Here is an 18575-nt window from a genome sequence, read left to right on the forward strand (position 1 = left end):
AGGCATTAATTTTTCCAAATGTAAATCACCTATAAGGAACAATATTTCTTAGGCCTACCATTTTGGCATACAGTACAACTATAGCAACAGGAAAATACTCTGATGTTGAAGGAAGTAAGAAGCCTTCTTTCTAGGACCTCACACTTCCTGGTAGGATCATGTTGTAAATCTATCTGGTGGAGTAGAAATTTTCAGAGTTGATGGTCTAGTCCTATTATTCTATACCTCAGCCTCTTTTTATAAAAAATACCTCTCAACCTGATAGGTATAAAGAGGTACAGATGTTAGTGCCTGTCCTTATTTAGAAACTTTGCTTCTATTCATTCACTGAGTTTTCTGTATTATTTTCAAACTTCTCTACCACAATATTAAAAAAATACAGTCCAGCCCTGCAATTTGTGGGCTAATGACAGTGTATGCTTAAAGAATTATTGAGTGAAGGGTGACATATTTTTATAAACAAAAATGTTATTTTTGCATAATTGTATTATTCATGCAAATTCTTTATCAATTAGGACAATTGAAATTGTTAGTTAAGAATATCTATAAGCTCAGTTTTACTGTGGAGATCTAAAAGGGACACAAATGATTTAATTATTGGATGTCAAACTGGCAAAAAAAAAAAGTCTACGGTCATGAAATACGTTTATGTTGCCCTCATGAAATTTTTATGATAGACCAGTATTTCTGCAGGCTTCCTCCTAAGAGAATACTGGACCCTTCTATAAGTAAGCAAGTTAATCCCACTTCTCACTGGAATAGCTACCAGTTTACCTTCTTGTTAAAATGAATCACTAGCAAATAAGAATAATCCCTCACTTGATGTTTAGCCTGCTGGATGCTGCTCTGTTATGAGTGATTTATGATCATACCTTTAAATAACTATATTGGTCCTGTTGTAATATTTCATCACAGCTAACAAGAAGATACATGCAGATAAATGTATTACAACTCCCCTCTCTTCAAGTATTTTCCTCTATTAGAAATTAAACACCTCTAAAATATTAAACCAAAAATCTCTCCCCAGTGGAACTTAAAGAATAAGCCTACATTATTACACTTTTATTTTATAATTTACAAGAATCAAAACATTCATAGCTAATGTTTCCACAGCTACCTTCTACAAAATATAGATTGGAGTGTATTTCACATGAGAGAAAAAATTAAACTTTGCCTCTTTGTAGAAGAAAATGTAACTAAAAGGTCAGGAGAAATTGCTTTAGAAATCAAAATCATAAAATGGGTACTTAAAGAGGAAATTATATATTCAGCACTTCATATAAATTTTAGTAAAGTGGAAAATATTTTAAATAATTGAGATGGTAATGGTGATGATGATGATGATGATGATGACAATAATAATCCATTCTGTGGGGAGAGAAGACTATCCTTGCTTTTGAACAAAGCGCTGGAGTGCTGTCACATTTCAGAAACTACACATGAGAGAATTATTCTTTTGATAAGAGAACATTAAATAAGCATCCAGAAACCACAACAACTGTGCTGATTGTAAGCCATCCCTGGCACTTAGAATCAATGCTCTACAGCTTGCTCAGTCTCGATTTTGTCCTTCCCTTTTTTCCTAGGGTTCTATTTTTTCCAGTAAATAAAATCATGGCCAGTAGCCATGGAAAGAAAAAACAATGCTGTATTTAGAAACAGAGGTTAAGGTCAAGTCTCCACTTAACAAAGAGAAATAAAGAATTAAGCTCAGGCCAAGGTCTCAAGTTTCTCAACTGCTTACATGGAAAAAAATGCAACAAAAGTAAGTAAAACATTGAACAATGATCTGGTTCATGCAAAAAGAATAATGTGCCAACATTTAATTAAATAATAAATGAGATTTATTGATAAGATTTATCCAGATTACATGATGATAACTCCAAATAGTAACTTCTATCTGCATTACATTTATTCAGCAGATGTGGCCAAGTAACTGCATTTATTTTGGGGAAAATAATTAAGTGGAGTTAAGAATTGTATGCTACAATTATTTTTCTAAATATTTGTTTTATTAAATGCCAATATCTCATATTATTATTTATACTCATATACTGTTTAAAAATATTAACATCAATTTGAATACTAATATTTGCAAATAACAGAACACTAAATTGACGTAAACAAGAAATATTATTTTCATAAAACAAAGTTGGAAGGTTAGCACAATTATTTCATGAAAACTCAGATTCTTACAACTTTCTGTTCTGCCATCCTGAGCATGCTGGTTTTTTTATCCTGATGCTCTTCTGCCTTATGGCCAAAGGATTGCTATTCAAGTATCACAGATCACAAAGTAATGTGGAAGACAAAAATGTTATTTTTGCTTTAGCATTTCTTTCATTTGGGGGAGGAACTTTTCAAACAATTCATTTCACACATCTTCCTGGCCACTCCTACAGCAATCATTAGCAAAAAGAAATGGGAATACCATTTAAGACTCTGACCAATTCTTCATTATTTTCCTGGGCCTGAGAAGAAACTGAAATGCCCTGACCACAGTATCTTTGAATTCTTCAACCAAATTACAGACTTGACAGGGAAAAAGAGGGAGTGGCTGATGGGAAAGAATATTAGGGTCTGCCCCATTCACATGATTTAAGTCCAATGATATTTAAATAAATATCTCAATCAACTTTTATATTTTTGCTTTTAAATTTTTAGTTTATGTTGGAATTTTTTTTCCACAGGATGCATAATCATGTCATTTTCTTTCAAGCAAGGCTCTAATTTTCTATGATTAATTTATCCACAAACACTGTTTCTCTGAAATTCAAATATCAAAAATCAGGTTTTTTTATACTCCCACATAAATAAATACACACACAAATCTATACACATAAGATTTTTAATTTAATCACATTTTAAAGTTTGGTTTAGAAATTAGTATTAAGAAATTATCTAAAACTTAGAAATGTTATTATAAGATATTTCAGCATTTCATTTCAATATCATACTGAAAAGCTGTTTAACAGGATCACCCAAAGAATACTTAATTTTCCAAAGGAATGTACTTTCATGTGACTTTGAAATTTACTAAAAAGTTAAGACCTCGGACACTTCAAAGTTACATACTAATTTGTAGAACTTGTCTGAATTTTTTCTCCTGCTAAATACCATCACAAAAGTTATGGTTTTATTGCCCTACAGGACATTAACTATCTTGTTGAACTTATGTAAAGTCTGTACTATATAATCTTTGTTTTTCTAATTCTCATTTGGATCAGATTTTTCATCTCACTGGTTTCCTCCTTTATGTGTTGAACAAAATCTTTGAAATGTGATCACTGTATATTTGTATGACAGTCATGCTTTACGTTTTTGATAATTATACTTTGACAGTAAAGAGTAAACTAATGAGAATCACTGATAATGACTTTTATCTTTGTCATATGCTTCAAATATTTAGAATCACTAAACTTAGAGATGTACTAACATATACAGGCAATCAGGTGTGACCCAGGAAGCCACTTAACTCAATCAGGAAGGTTTTTTTACTGTGCTAAGATATAAAACAAATATTTCTAATTCTTTTGTGCAAGAGTTGAATCTTATTTAGGATCTTATCAAAATTTCAAATAATACCTCAGAATTTTTTAAATTCAGAGATGAAGAAATAATATAAATAACCATTTTTAACCATAAATTAATTTTTAAGATGTTAACCTGCTCCACTGAAATGTAGAGTAGAAAAATACAAATTACCAAAAGGCAGAGAGGGAGGGGAGCAAACTACTTGTCATTCTTCTGTCCCTGTCATAGGATTTTGCTGGGCAAAATAATTTAAGGATATTTTCACTGAAAGGTGGTAAGATAATTTCATTACACATTTCCGTTAAGTTTCTTATATGGAAATTTTCTCCCAGTACAGAGCTGTGCATTAAAGAAGTAATTCACTTCTCAATTTCTATTTTTTTAATAAATGTAAAAACAATTTGGCTCATTTTTTACTTATTTATGCCCTTAATTTCAAGCATTATTTGTGAGAAAACGAATTGGAAATATAAAATTGGTTCAGCTGTTTCATCAAGTGGTGCTCAATTTTCTAATTTCTCTATCACAGACAATCAAAGCTTTGAAGCAATCTGTTATCTCTTTCAGAGATGCCAAATTGTCTGTGAAAAACTTCAGGATCTTTAACCACCAGAATCTGCATTGCCAACCTAAAAAATGCAATCTCATAATCATGTTATTTGTATATGTTTGCTTTAAGACTTTCAAAGTTCGATTCTTATTTGACATCACTCTCCTAAAGGCAATCAGGCCGAATAAGTAAAGACAATGACATCAAATGTTCTTGGGAGTGCTTATTTATTCTGTGTTTTAATCAGGATTATTAAATAAGAAAAACAAATTCAAATTTTGATGAGATTTCAAAATTCATAGTCATAGAGCAAAAGTAGGAAAACATCTGCATTGTAATGCAGAAAATATTTGCATTTTGCTTTCTCATTAACATATAAAATATAACTAAAAAGTTAAGGAAGATTAGTAAGGAATAATTTGCAGATAAGAAATAGTGACCATGAATAAATTAAAATATTTATTTTATCTTATAGGCTATACTTCTGGGTGTAAAATCATTGAAACAAGTCAAAATTCTAATAAATTGGGAAGGTGGAAAATTGGAAAAATGCCCTTTGATAATTACTAACAAGTATTAAGAAGAAACTATTAAGAATATCTTCTAAAAATAGTAATTTACATACACAGTAACATATGTTTCTTTTTACTTAGTTTGTTAAGCACCCTCAATCTTTACGTACAAACCCTTGCGTACATAGGAGGGAATGCCAGAGTAGACTCTAATGGAATTCAAAAGAGAAAATTTATGCTTCTAGTCTTAAATCAATTATGACCATGTAATCTGCTTCAGATTAGAATAGTTACATATTCAGATAAAAAGAGAAAAAAGACAGTATATTTTTTCTAACTTTGTGTCTTATACTTAATATATATCCACGTCTCACCTAATTTTTCTTCATTTAACTGGTTCTACCAACAACCTCAGCTACAAGGTTGTTAATCTGAATACTGTCAAGGATTGTTGTTTGTTATGCTTTCCTTCTCACAGTATAATCCAGATTGTCTCCTTACATCAGCAATAGATATAAGAGCTCTACTTTGCAGCAGTGAATTAAAATTTGATGCCCCTTTTTTTACTTTGCCGTAAACACTCCCTTCTTTTTATTCATCTTGATTTTCATAGCTATCCCCTTCTAATTTCTTTATCGTGCCTCACCTTGTTTGGTCCTCAATCCCAAATAATTATAAATTTCCAAGCTAGTTGTTTAACCAAAAATTAACCCTGAAATTAGTTTCCACCTATACAGGACATTGAACAGAAATAAGCTACACTGTTTTAACTTCTTTTTCTAACTTGGCACCTGAATCAAAAGTCTGAGATCATTGTTTTCATTTGTGTCTTTAGCTGTGGCATACTATTGAATATATTGTTGATTATATTTGCCTGGCAAAGTTGAAACCCATAATTTAAATGGAAAGTATGATATTTAAATGGATATATAATTTCATGCACAATAATCCACAAAATATTAAGCTAGTTAGTGTCATAATATCACAGACCCAGGCTTCTGATTCAAACCGAGAGTTGTTTTCAATATGCTACACTATCTGCTTATATACCCCATCTGTTGAATTTTTAGCATCTTGCAACTCAAAGTATGGCCTCCAACTAGCAGCACCTTCATCACCTTGGAGCTTTTTAGAAGTGCTGAATCTCAGGTACCACTCAAAAAACTGGAATAGAATACACATTTTAGCAAGATTGCCTTGTAAGTGGAATGAAGTTTTAAAAGCACTGTCTTAGTATATTTCACATTATAAGCAAGAGTAAAACTCATCTTTCCTACTTAAATTCCAGATCAGGGTACAGTAATCCTTTTTCTTAGAAAAATAAATTTCACTTTACTTCAGTAAAAAGGCTGGCTTCTGTTATATAACTCTCTTATCTAAACTCTTTTGAAATTTGTTTATTCATTCATATTCATTTATTCTCATGAAATTATTAAGAACCGAATATGAGCCAGATATTATTCCAGGTTCTGGGAATTTCATAGTGATATAAAGAGAAAACCTTGCCCTTTTTGAAACTACATTATAGATGAGGTAGACAAACAATATACAAGATTAATAACTGAAATATACAATAGGTTACATGGTAAAATGTACAAAATATGATAAAGCAGTAAGGAAAAGTGAAGAATGTCAGAGCAAGTTTAGGGTTGCAAATGTAGAGAAGGTTGTCAGAAATTTAGAACTAAGTATTTTCTTTCAAAGCATATTTTCCTTTTTATGGCCTCAACTCCAATCTCCAAGTAGAAAATATCCAAGCCTAAACTTTAGCCTTAATTTCCCAGTGGTGTTCTGGCTCCAAACATATAACAATATTTCGATAGATTCCCTAACAATTTAACACAATAGATTTATTATCATAAAATTATTATAGTCTGATGTCTTTTGAGGACTCCTTTGACCATAATATTCTTTCCTCAACCCCTTCCAAAGCCTATGACTGGGGAAACCCTAAGCTTCATCAGTTTGTGCAAATTCACAAACACTCACTCTCGAAGGATCTCTTTCTCTTCAGGGCTCCTTCAGGGCTTTGTCTGTGTGGCCTAAACGCAAATCTGAAGTTCAACGCTTTTTCAAATTTTGAAAAAAAAAAATCATCTTAAAAGCATTCATGAGCAATGTCAATTTAATAAAAGATTCTATAACAAAGGTAGAAAAGAATGTTTGCATTGCAGTCATAGGTTGGGTTTCCCAAAATGAGATTGCCTTACAGGGGGTTGATTGGAGAGTGCTATCAGGAACCACACCAGAAAGGCGATGACAGTGCAGAACTGAAAAAAGGAAGAAGTTAAATTGTGATGATTAGGTTGCAAAAAGGACCTCAAAAAACTGGAGCAGAGGGAGTTCTGAAGTTCAGATGGCCTTCTGGAGATGCTCATAAGTGCAGCAAGTGTTCAGTACTGCTGCTTTAAACAGTCACCCTCCTCTATCTTTGCAATGGAATCTTCTATAAAGTTTGCTGTCATAGTATCACTTATGTTGTGTCAGGTCCTCCAAGAAAAAGACACCAAGAGAGGATTAGCCATTTGCCATATATTTAAAATTGCAATAATTGTGAGGGAAATTGGGAAAGAGTAAGAAGGAAGTTGGCAATGCTATGAGAGTTTGATGAAGATCTAATCCTAGTTAAAGGAGAGAGAAGATTGGGTAGAAGCATCTCAGATTCAACACAATTATCACAGAGATTGGCAAGGCTGTTAGGGAGTCCTTGAATCAAATTTGCTTGTCAGAGGAGTCCTCTACCTCCTATGACTGGATTTACCTTAGTATTCTTTACTTGGTAAATTATTGGCTGGGAATAGTCCATGGGAAGCATGGACTTAATTTCAGAGCTCAGACAATTAAATGCACCTGCAGAGATCTGCAAGGCGTACTCTTATAACTGCCACAATGAGGTGCTAGAGTTGCTGTTCCTGAATCAGGGCATGGAGGGCATGAGTCTGGAATGTGAGAAATTCACTGGGATATCCCCTAGTGCTTCTTTCTCTGTGATGAGAGTAAGTGAGCATTTTTAGCAATCATGGACTGAGAACACCAAAGTATTGAGAGGCGTAGAAAACTCAGGAACAAAGATCTGTGCCCACGAGGAAATGGACCTAGACAGTAACAATCCCCACTAAGATGATTGGTCTCCGAAATGGGAAGTAGAGAAAGAAGATGTTGAATATAGGTTGAATATAGATTATGGCCTCTAATCTGTAGCAGCAGATACATTTCACTAACAATCTTAATTTAAGCTATTATTTTAGATACTGAGTACAGCCACTATTTTGAAATGTCAGCGACAGAGTGGAATCTTTCATGCGTGTCCGTGTGAAGAGACCACCAAACAGGCTTTGTGTGAGCAACATGGCTGTTTATTTCACCTGGGTGCAGGCTGGCTGAGTCCGAAAAGAGAGTCAGCAAAGGGAAATAAGGGTGGGGCCGTTTTATAGGATTTGGGTAGGTAAAGGAAAATTACAGTCAAAGGGGGTTTGTTCTCTGGCGGGCAGGAGTGGGGGTTGCAAGGTGCTCAGTGGGGGTGCTTTTTGAACCAGGATAAGCCAGGAAAAGGACTTTCACAAGGTAATGTCATCAGTTAAGGCAAGGACCGGCCATTTACACTTCTTTTGTGGTGGAATGTCATCAGTTAAGGTGGGGCAGGGCATATTCACTTCTTTTGTGATTCTTCAGTTACTTCAGGCCATCTGGGCGTATACATGCAAGTCACAGGGGATGCGATGGCTTGGCTTGGGCTCAGAGGTCTGACATTCCTGCCTTCTTATATTAATAAGAAAAATAAAACAAAATAGTGTTGATGTGTTGGGGTGGCGAAAATTTTTGGGGGTGGTATGGAGAGAGAATGGGCGATGTTTCTCAGGGCTGCTTCAAGCAGGATTAGGGGCGGCGTGGGAACCTAGAGTGGGAGAGGTTAAGCTGAAGGGAGATCTTGCGGTAAGGGGTGATATTGTGGGGATGTTAGAAGAAACATTTGTCGTATAGAATGATTGGTGATGGCCTGGATACGGTTTTATATGAATTGAAAAACTAAATGGAATAACAGAAGAAGAAAAACAGGTATAAAAGGTCTAAGAATTGGGATGACTCAGGATATCTGATTAGAGAGTGCCTAAGGAGATTCAGCATAGTCCTGCCAGCAAAGATTATTTATTTACTTCAAGAGTTAAGAGTGGCAGTTTGGGAATAGCACCAGGAGATATCAGCTGTGATGGCTTGGAGAAACAGTGTAAACCGGCAGAGAAAACAAGAGCAGGGCATGTATGAGTAGTTGAGAACGGTGAATAGGAGTATGACTAGACAAAAGATAGTAAGGATGACAAGTTTTTTTGGGGCACATTCTAAGTTGGTCTGGTGTCTGGAATGAGACTGGGGCCTAATAAAAAGGAGCATCTATACAGGAGCTTAAATGGGCTGTACCTTGTAGCACTCTGAGGACAGGCCTGAATTCTGAGAAGCGAAAGTGGTAAAAGTATTGTCCAGTCCTTTTTAAGTTGGTGGCTGAGCTTGGTGAGGTGTGTTTTTAAAAGACCTTTAGTCCGTTCTACTTTTCTTGAAGACACAGGACCGTAAGGGATATAAAGGTTTCATTGAACACTAAGAGCCTGAAAAACTAATTGGCTGATTTGACTAATAAAGGCTCGTCTGTTATCAGACTGTATAGAGGTGGGAAGGCTAAACTGAGGAATTATGTCTGACAGAAGGGAAGAAATGACTGTGGTGGCCTTCTCAGACCCTGTAGGAAAGGCCTTTACTTATTCAGTGAAAGTGTTTATTTAGACTAACAGGTATTTTAGTTTCCTGACTTGGGCATGTTGAGTAAAGCTAATTTGCCAGTCCTGGGTGGGGGCAAATCCTCGAGCTTGACATGTAGGGAAGGGAGGGGGTCTGAATAATCCCTGAGGAGTAGTAGAATAGCAGATGGAACACTGAGAAGTTATTTCCTTGAGGATAGATTTCCACGATGGAAAGGAAATGAGAGGTTCTAAGAGGCGGGCTAGTGGCTTGTACTATAGCATAGCCTGCCTTTGCTGGTATGTGGCGATTAGGCCTGGTGCAACTGCCATCAATAAATCAAGTGTGATCAGGGTGAGGAACAGGAAAGAAGGAAATATGGGGAAATGGGGTGAATATCAGGTGGATCAGAGAGATACAGTCATGGGGGTCAGGTGTGGTATCAGGAATAATGTGGGAGGCCAGATCGAAGTCCGGGCCAGGAACAATGATAATTGTGGGACTTAACAAAGAGTGAGTACAGCTGAAGGAGCCGGAGAGCAGAAAGTATATGCGTCAGGTATGAGGAAGAAAATATATTTTGGAAGTTATGAGAAATGTAGAGAGTGAGTTGAGCATAGTTTGTGATTTTTAGGGCCTCTAAAAGTATTAAAGCAGCGGCAGCCTCTGCACGCAGACATGAGGGCTAGGCTAAAACAGTAAGGTCAAGTTGTTTGGACAGAAAGGCTACAGGGTGCGGTCCTGGCTCCTGTGTAAGAATTCTGACGGCACTAACCATGCCTAAGAAGGAAAGGAGTTGTTGTTTTGTAAGGGATTGAGGTTTGGGAGATTAATCCGACACAATCAGCAGGGAAAGCCCATGTGTTTTTATGAGAATTATGCTGAGATAGGTAACAGATGAGGATGAAATTTGGGCTTGATTGAAGTAATGGGGGCTGTCTGTGAAGCCTTGTGGCAGTACAGCCCAGGTAATTTGCTGAGCCTAATGGGTGTCAGGGTCAGTCTAAGTGAAAGCAAAGAGAGGCTGGGATGAAAGGTGCAAAGGAATAGTAAAGAAAGCATATTTGAGATCTAGAACAGAATAATGGGTAGTAGACGGAGGTATTGAGAATAGGAGAATATATGGGTTTGGCACCACGGGGTGGATAGGCAAAACAATTTGGTTGATAAGGCGCAGATTCTGAACTAATTTGTAAACCTTGTCTGGTTTTAGGACAGGTAAAATGGGGGAATGGTAAAGAGAGTTTATAGGCTTTAAAAGGCCATGCTGTAGCAGGCGAGAGTTAACAGGCTTTAATCCTTTCAAAGCATGCTGTGGGATGGGATATTGGCATTGAGTGAGGTAATGGTGATTAGGTTTTAATGGGATGGTAATGGGCCTGTGATCGGTTGCCAGGGAAGGAGTAGAGATATCCTATACTTGTGGGTTAAGGTGGCGGGATATGAGAGGAAGCCTTGAAGGAGGCTTTGGGTTGGGGAGAAGGGCGGCAATGAGATGTGGCTGTAGTCCAGGAATAGTCAGGGAAACAGATAATTTGGTTAAAATATCTAGGCCTAATAAGGGAACTGGGCAGGTGGGGATAACTAAAAAAGAGTGCATAAAAGAGTGTTGTCTAAGTTGGCACCAGAGTGGGGGAGTTTTAAGAGGTTTAGAAGCCTGGCTGTCAATACCCACAACAGTTATGGAGGCAAGGGAAACAGGCCCTTGAAAAGAAGGTAATGTGGAGTGGGTAACCTCTGTATTGATTAAGAAGGGGACGGACTTACCCTCCACTGTGAGTTACCTAAAGCTCGGCGTCCGTGATGGTCTACGGGGCTTCTGAGACGATCAGGCAGCGTCAGTCTTCAGCCGGTAAGCCAAGAAGGAGTCAGAGAGCCTTGGGCCAGAGTTCCAGGGGCTCTGAGAATGGCTGCCAGGTGAGTTGAACAGTTCGATTTCCAGTGGGGTCCCACACAGATGGGACACAGCTTAGGAGGAATCCTGGGCTGCAGGCATTCCTTGGCCTGGTGGTCAGATTTCTGGCACTTGTAGCAAGCTCCTGGGGGAGGAGGTTCTGGAAGAACACCTGGCTGCTGCAGTTCAGGCGTTTGGAAGTTCTTGTGTGCTGGAGATGTCGCTGGGGTTTGTCTCACAGTGGAGGCAAGGAATTGCAACTTTTTTCTGTTATTGCACACCTTGAAGGTGAGGTTAATTAAGTCCTGTTGTGGGGTTTGAGGACCAAATTCCAGTTTTTGGAGTTTTATTTAATGTTGGGAGCAGATTGGGTAATAAAATGTATATTGAGAATAAGACGGCCTTTTGACCTTTTAGGGTCTAGGGCTGTAAAGCGTCTCAGGGTTGCTGCCAAACGAGCCATGAACTGGGCTGGATTTTTGTATTTGATGAAAATGAGCCTAAATGCTATCTGATTTGGGATAAAGAAAAAGGAGCATTAACCTTGACTATGCCTTTAGCTCCAGCCACCTTTTAAAGAGTAAATTGCTGGGCAGGTGGGGGAGGGCTAATCATGGAAGGAAACTGTAAGCCGGACCAGGTGTGAGGAGGGGAGGTGGTAAAAAGATTATAGGGTGGAGGAGCAGAGGCTGAGGAAGAATTGGGACCTAGCTTGGCCTGGCAAGGAGCAGCCTGGGGAGGAAGGGAGAGGTCAGATGGGTCTGTAGAAAAGGAAGATTAGAAGGACTCAGCGATGCTTGGTGTTGGTACTGAGGGGACAGGCAGGAGGGAAAGAAGGAAGATTTGGGACGAGTTGCACTGGGTACAGAGACTAGGAAGGGACTGATGTGTAAAAGAATGCCTGGACGTCAGGCATCTCAGACCATTTGCCTCTTTTACGACAAAAATTATTTAGATCTTGCAGGATGGAAAAATTCAAAGTGCCATTTTCTGGCTGTTTGGAACTACTGTCGAGTTTGTATTGGGGTCAAGTGGCATTGCAGAAGAAAATAAGGCATTTAGGTTTTAGGTCAGGTGTGAGTTGAAGAGGTTTTAAGTTTTTGAGAACACAGGCCAAGGGAGTAGAAGGAGGAATGGAGGGTGGAAGGTTGCCCATAGTGAAGGAAGGAAGCCTAGAGAAAAGAGAGAGTATAGAAATGGATGGATGGGGTTTGGGGGTTCTTACCTTCCAGAAAAGTGGGAAAGGGGGTTGGGGTGCAGAAATAAGGGATTGGGGCACAGAGATATAAAAGGTTGGGGCACAGAAATAAGGGATTGGGGCGCAGAGATATGAGGTTGGGGCTCGGAAATAAGGGATTGGGGCACAGAGATATAAAAGGTTGGGGCACAGAAATAAGGGATTGGGGCGCAGAGATATGAGGTTGGGGCTCGGAAATAAGGGATTGGGACACAGAGATAAGAGGTCGGGGTGCAGAAATAAGGGATTGGGGCACAGAGATAAGAGGTCGGGGTGTGGAAATAAGGGATTGGGGCACAGAGATAAGAGGTTGGGGTGCAGATATAAGGGATTGGGGCACAGAGATAAGAGGTTGGGGTGCAGATATAAGGGATTGGGGCACAGAGATAAGAGGTTGGGGTGCAGAAATAAGGGATTGGGGCACAGAGATAAGAGGTTGGAGTGTGGAAATAAGGGATTGGGGGTTCTTGCCCTGTAGAAAAGTGGGACTTGCCACTAAGGGTGAAGGAGAAGGGGTTGAGGGATACTTGCCCCTCTCCCAGAAAAGCAGGACTTGCCGCTAAGGGTGAAGGAGAAGGGGTTGAGGGGTACTTGCCCCTCTCCCAGAAAAGCAGGACTTGCCACTAAGGGTGAAGGAGAAGGGGTTGAGGGGTACTTGCCCCTCTCCCAGAAAAGCAGAGAAGGGGTAGAGACAAGGAGAGCAGGGGTTGGGGTATTTGCCCCTTCCCCAGAAAAGTGGGACTTGCCGCTAAGGGTGAAGGACCAAGGTAGGCGTCCCTGCGTAGTCTGACACCCTTGAAATGTGGGTGTATAATCAGAGAGGTGTCCCTGCAATGATTAAACACCAAGGGAAGGCTGCCTTCCCAGTCTGTGACCGGCGCCGGAGTTTTGTGTCCACGGATAAAATGTGTCTCCTTTGTCTCTCCCAGAAAATGAAAGGAATTGAAATTAAGAGAAGGGAGAGATTGAAGAGTGAAAAGGAGAAAGTGGTTGAGGGACAGTGAGAGAGGTTGGAGAAGAGAGTAAGAAGAGGCCGCTTACCTGATTTAAAATTGGTGAGATGTTCCTTGGGCTGGTTGGTCTGAGGACCTGAGGTCATAGGTGGATCTTTCTCACGGAGCAAAGAACAGGAGGACAGGGGATTGATCTCCCAAGGGAGGTCCCCCGATCCGTGTCATGGCACCAAATTTCATGCACGTCCGTGTGAAGAGACAACCAAACAGGCTTTGTGTGAGCAACATGGCTGTTTATTTCAGCTGGGTGCAGGCTGGCTGAGTCCGAAAAGAGAGTCAGCAAAGAGAGATAAGGGTGGGGCCGTTTTATAGGATTTGGGTAGGTAAAGGAAAATTACAGTCAAAGGGGGTTTGTTCTCTGGCGGGCAGGAGTGGGGGTTGCAAGGTGCTCAGTGGGGGTGCTTTTTGAGCCAGGATAAGCCAGGAAAAGGACTTTCACAAGGTAATGTCATCACTTAAGGCAAGGATCAGCCATTTACACTTCTTTTGTGGTGGTATGTCATCAGTTAAGGTGGGGCAGGGCATATTCACTTCTTTTGTGATTCTTCAGTTACTTCAGGCCATCTGGGCGTATACATGCAAGTCACAGGGGATGCGATGGCTTGGCTTGGGCTCAGAGGCCTGACAGAATCTGTATTGGATGTAAGCATATCTGAGCAGTGTGAGAGGTAGACGGTAGCCAACACAATGGATAAAACACTCAATATTTCCTTGGCTTACCTGTGTCTTCACTTGCAATTGTGGAGAAAAAAATGCCCATCTCTCAGTAGGACTATCCAGAAGCATATTCATCACAGTTTGTCAGAGGATACTCAGCAGAAGTGAGTCCCAACAATCCACTCATTAACACATTCTATGCTGGCTTTTTCTTTCTTCCACTCTCACTTTTCCTATTCTCTGGCTTTTATTTTTTTTTAATCATCTACTAAATAAAGTACTGGTATCCAAGTTTTTATATCATGGTATTTTGAGGGGACTACAAACTAAGATGATAAGAAAACTAGGCTTTGTTCTTAACTGTCAGGAAGCTTTTTAGATAGCATTTACTATTTTGGTTCCAGTCCTAAAAATTGTTTATAACCTTCCAGCAATATAGCTGGAAAACTGCAATTGTTCATTACTCTGATGGTCTCAGAATGTTAGTAACAAAATCATCTCCTATAGAGAGGAAAACATTTTAAACTCATGATTTTATTATAGTTGGAAACTGATGGCCTATGTTATTTTTTATTCTTAATGTAATAACTATTTTGGTAGTTTTGAAGAAACTTCGCTCACACACCACAAATCATTTTAATTTATTCTCTTCTGGTCAAAACAGGTTAAATAGATTCAAAGGGCATGTACAGTTGTTTTTTTAGTTCAGAAAAGTTTCTATAATAATTATCTTGAAATATGCTTATGAAACAAGGTAGTGATTGCAAAATGCATTATTTAGTGAAATACATTATTTTAGTAGATTATTCAGTTATTCACATGCTAACTAGAAGGTAGGTGTCACAAATATTTAGGTGAAGAAGAGAAGAGCAAGATATTTCTCCTTTTTTTCTCTTCTAATATAAAGTATAAAGATTGAGGAATAGAATATTGAAATGTGGTTTGTTACATGGAAAGCTTTAGTGAGGAGACATGCATCAAACAAAGAAAAGATCTTTTCACCAATGCCTTTTCATAAAGTCAGTAATGGCGTTTATAATGGTGCCTATCTCTGGTTAAACAAACAGCTAGTTTTGTTTTGTTTTCTTTCTAAAAGAAATAAAAATCAAAATCTGAGTGACTACCAAAATTTCAGAATCAACATTGTAAGTTCAAAACTCCACATTTCACTAAATATCATCAATAATGGTTTAAATTTCAAGCATCATGAAACCTTGCTAACATTTTCCCTTATCATTTCTTTATGTTTCATAAATATTTGAAAAATATCATTGATTAAAAATCCCATCATTTTCATAGTAAGTTAATTTTTATAGTAAATTAGTACAAAAGTGCATGTTCTGAAACTCAACTGGCCAGAAATGAAGGAAGAACCTACTTACGTCTATTGTACCCAGAAGAACACCATTACTGGAAGACAAACTATTAATATGATCTTGTAAGAAAAATTAACTAGACAAGGAAATGGCTTAAAATTTCTATTTTATTTCAGAGAAATCAAACATTAAAGTCTCCACAATATAAAAGTTTAAATATTTAATATTTTTCATGTAACAAGTTTTGGAATTGTATTTCATTGTTTTGAATAAACATTTATGGTAGGAAAATAATGCTTCTATGCTTTAATAATGATTCTAATAATTTTACTTTTTACAGAAATTTAATATGGTGGGACTGAGGAAAATGCTAATTTACATTCTTTATTTTTCCTTTCTAAAGACAATGATGCGTTTACATTTCTGTGGTAATGTTGCAGTTCTGAAATAGATTCTTTTGCATGCACAGCTTTCAAGAAATTGTATGCATGCCACATTCTTAAGAATCAGCAACTATGTGAAATGAATATTCAAAGAAGGTACAAATCTCTAAACACTACTTCTGCAGGGCTAGTTGAGTCCCTTGTTAAAGTAGGTAGAGTTCTCAGTGCTAGAGTATAAATTCAAGCCATCTAAGAAATCTTACACAGATGAGACTCACTCACTGCAGGAAAATCTAGGCAAAGTAAGATTCAAGGCAGTAAAACATTAAAATAGTTAGATTACAACAGCATTTCTCCCATGATTGAGTGGTTCTTTTAAACTGAAATATTTCTAGACATTCTGAGTTAGAGAAAAGTGCAGCTTAAGACAATATTCTACTGAGGCTTAGGAAGATATTTTTGATTCCCTATTAGATGGTATAAAGAAAAGTAATAGACAAAAATGAAAGACTGGTGTGAATCTGATAGATCTCATAGATCAGGTATTTGAGCACTCTGTATTAAAACAGAACTTCAGGTCACATCACAAAAATATATTTCTTTCCCAAGCCTTTTTTTAAGAAAAAGGGAAAGCTTGGGGAATTTAAAACTAAGACTTCTTGATGGAAATATGAAAGTTACTAAAAAAAGAACTTACATAATATGGGTAAATGAATAAAAGCATTTGACAATATGTTTTCATAGATGAGTCGGTCTTTACTTCTGCAAAATGAATTGCCAAATGTATCTTGAGTTTAGCAGAGTTATTTCTTTTTTTCTTTTCTTTCTTTCTTTTCTTTTTTTTGTTAACAGAGTCTTTCTCTGTCGTTCAGGGTGGAGTACAGTGGCACAATCTTGGCTCACTGCAACTTCAGCCTCCCAGGTTCAAGCAATTCTCTTCCCTCAGCCTCCCAAGTAGCTGAGATTACAGGCACAGGCCACCACATCCAGATAATTTTTGTATTTTTACTAGAGACGGGGGTTTCACCATGTTGGCCAGGCTGGTCTTGAACTCATGACCTCGTGAGCCACCTGCCTTGGCCTCCCAAAGTGCTGGGACAGGTGTGAGCTTCCATGCCAGGCCCTACCAGAGTTATTTCTATATTTTAAAAGGTATTTTTTTCATCTTCATAGGTAAGCTATTGACTAGTCTTAGGATGGGAGATTGCCAGAAGAAATACATAGCATGAAAATGAAGAAATGGTAGACGTATTTTCTCAAATGCTTTATTAAAATATGAAACCAAATATAGACATGGCCATATGTCTATCCTGCAAAATAAAAGAACAGTATATGTCATAAAGTAACAATATATCTCTTGCATAATGGGGTTTTATTTCCTCAATAATGAATAGCACAGAAAGCCAAAGCATCGATTTGGGAGAGTTTTCTTTGATGTCTGCAAATCATATGCATATTGTTTTAGGAATGTTATGATTTTCACCACCAGTTTTTTTGATTTGACTTTACAAAGCTAGAAAGCATTAGATTGTGATCTAGGCCTGTTCCTTCCATCCTGGTAAGCTCTCACCACATGTATTGCTATCAACATTTAAAAATGTACTTTAAAAATTACTTAACATTTAATCTTTGGCCATAATATCAGATTTCACTCACTCGTATTTTCAAAAGAAAAAAACATTGGTTAATAATTTTTTTTTTCCAAAACCTGTAAGGTTTCACATGGTGTTTTGTTTCACTCCAGACTTCAAAGCATAACAATCTTTAAAATTATTTTTCTGCAGTTAAACTTGAATTCTGAGTATTAGGATACATATGCATTAGAATAAAAGCTCCTTGAAGGCAGGGGTCTTTATGGCTATATCCTCAGTGCTCGGCACCCTGCTTGGCACATAGTGACATGAATAGAATAAAGAAATTACTCACCACTGGGTGCTTTAAAAAAACTAGAGTATTCAGGCCAGGCGCAGTGGCTCATGCCTGTAATCTGGGCACTTTGGGAGGCCGAGGTGGGCGGAACACGAGTTCAAGAGATTAAGACCCATCCTGGCCAACATGATCAAACCCCGTCTCTACTAAAAATACAAAAAATTAGCTGGGCATGGTGGTGCGTACACTTGTAGTCTCAGCTACTCAGGAGGCTGAGGCAGCAGGATCGCTTGAACCTAGGAGGCGGAGGTTGCAGTGAGCCGAGATCGTGCCACTGTACTCTAGCCTGGCGACAGAGTGAGACTCCATCTCAAAAACAAAACAAAATCTAGGGTATTCAGTGGAGGGGGGAACAAAGGTTACTGGAATAGTGCAATGATATTTCCAAGAAAACAAAATGTAAAGAACAATCCTGAACCAAAAGAAGACACATAAATTTCACCTGCCTATCAAAGAGATCATTCACTTTCTGCAAAGAAATCTCTACTCTAGCCTGCTTTCACTTTTTTTCTCATCAAAGATTCCTTCCTACTTTTATAATCCCAAAGCAGAAATGTAATATCATACTGAATTCTGAATTTAGGTGAGCATAGTAAAACTGTCTTTAAGTTATGACATGAAACCAGATATTTTATAGGTAGCATATACTTTCCTTTTGTGGTGTACTTGGTCTCAGATCAGGAAAAATTAATATTTTATGTACCAGACCAATTCTTTTTTGTTTATGGATGGGAGCCATGGTTTTATGTTTTTCTCTCAAAGTCACACATACTGAATTTCATAGAACCATTTTGCCAGCTTATTTGGAACTATTCCTCC

At 37.9% G+C, this 18575-nt stretch overlaps 1 long non-coding RNA gene across 2 annotated transcripts; it reads right to left on the reverse strand.

The window, feature by feature from the left end:
- Positions 1-6703: 6703 nt before the first annotated feature.
- LOC129533165 (uncharacterized) lies at positions 6704-13931 on the reverse strand. Of its 2 annotated transcripts, none has more exons than XR_008679213.2 (2): positions 11112-13931; positions 6704-6866 (listed from the first exon to the last, which is right to left on the reverse strand). It is a non-coding gene; the product is annotated as an uncharacterized lncRNA (long non-coding RNA). The 2 variants fall into 2 exon arrangements; XR_008679214.2 differs by having other exon boundaries at positions 11095-13931.
- Between the last annotated feature and the right edge of the window lie 4644 nt (positions 13932-18575).

This window comes from Gorilla gorilla, chromosome 3 (assembly GCF_029281585.2).
Source record: "Gorilla gorilla gorilla isolate KB3781 chromosome 3, NHGRI_mGorGor1-v2.1_pri, whole genome shotgun sequence".
Lineage (NCBI taxonomy): Eukaryota > Metazoa > Chordata > Mammalia > Primates > Hominidae > Gorilla > Gorilla gorilla.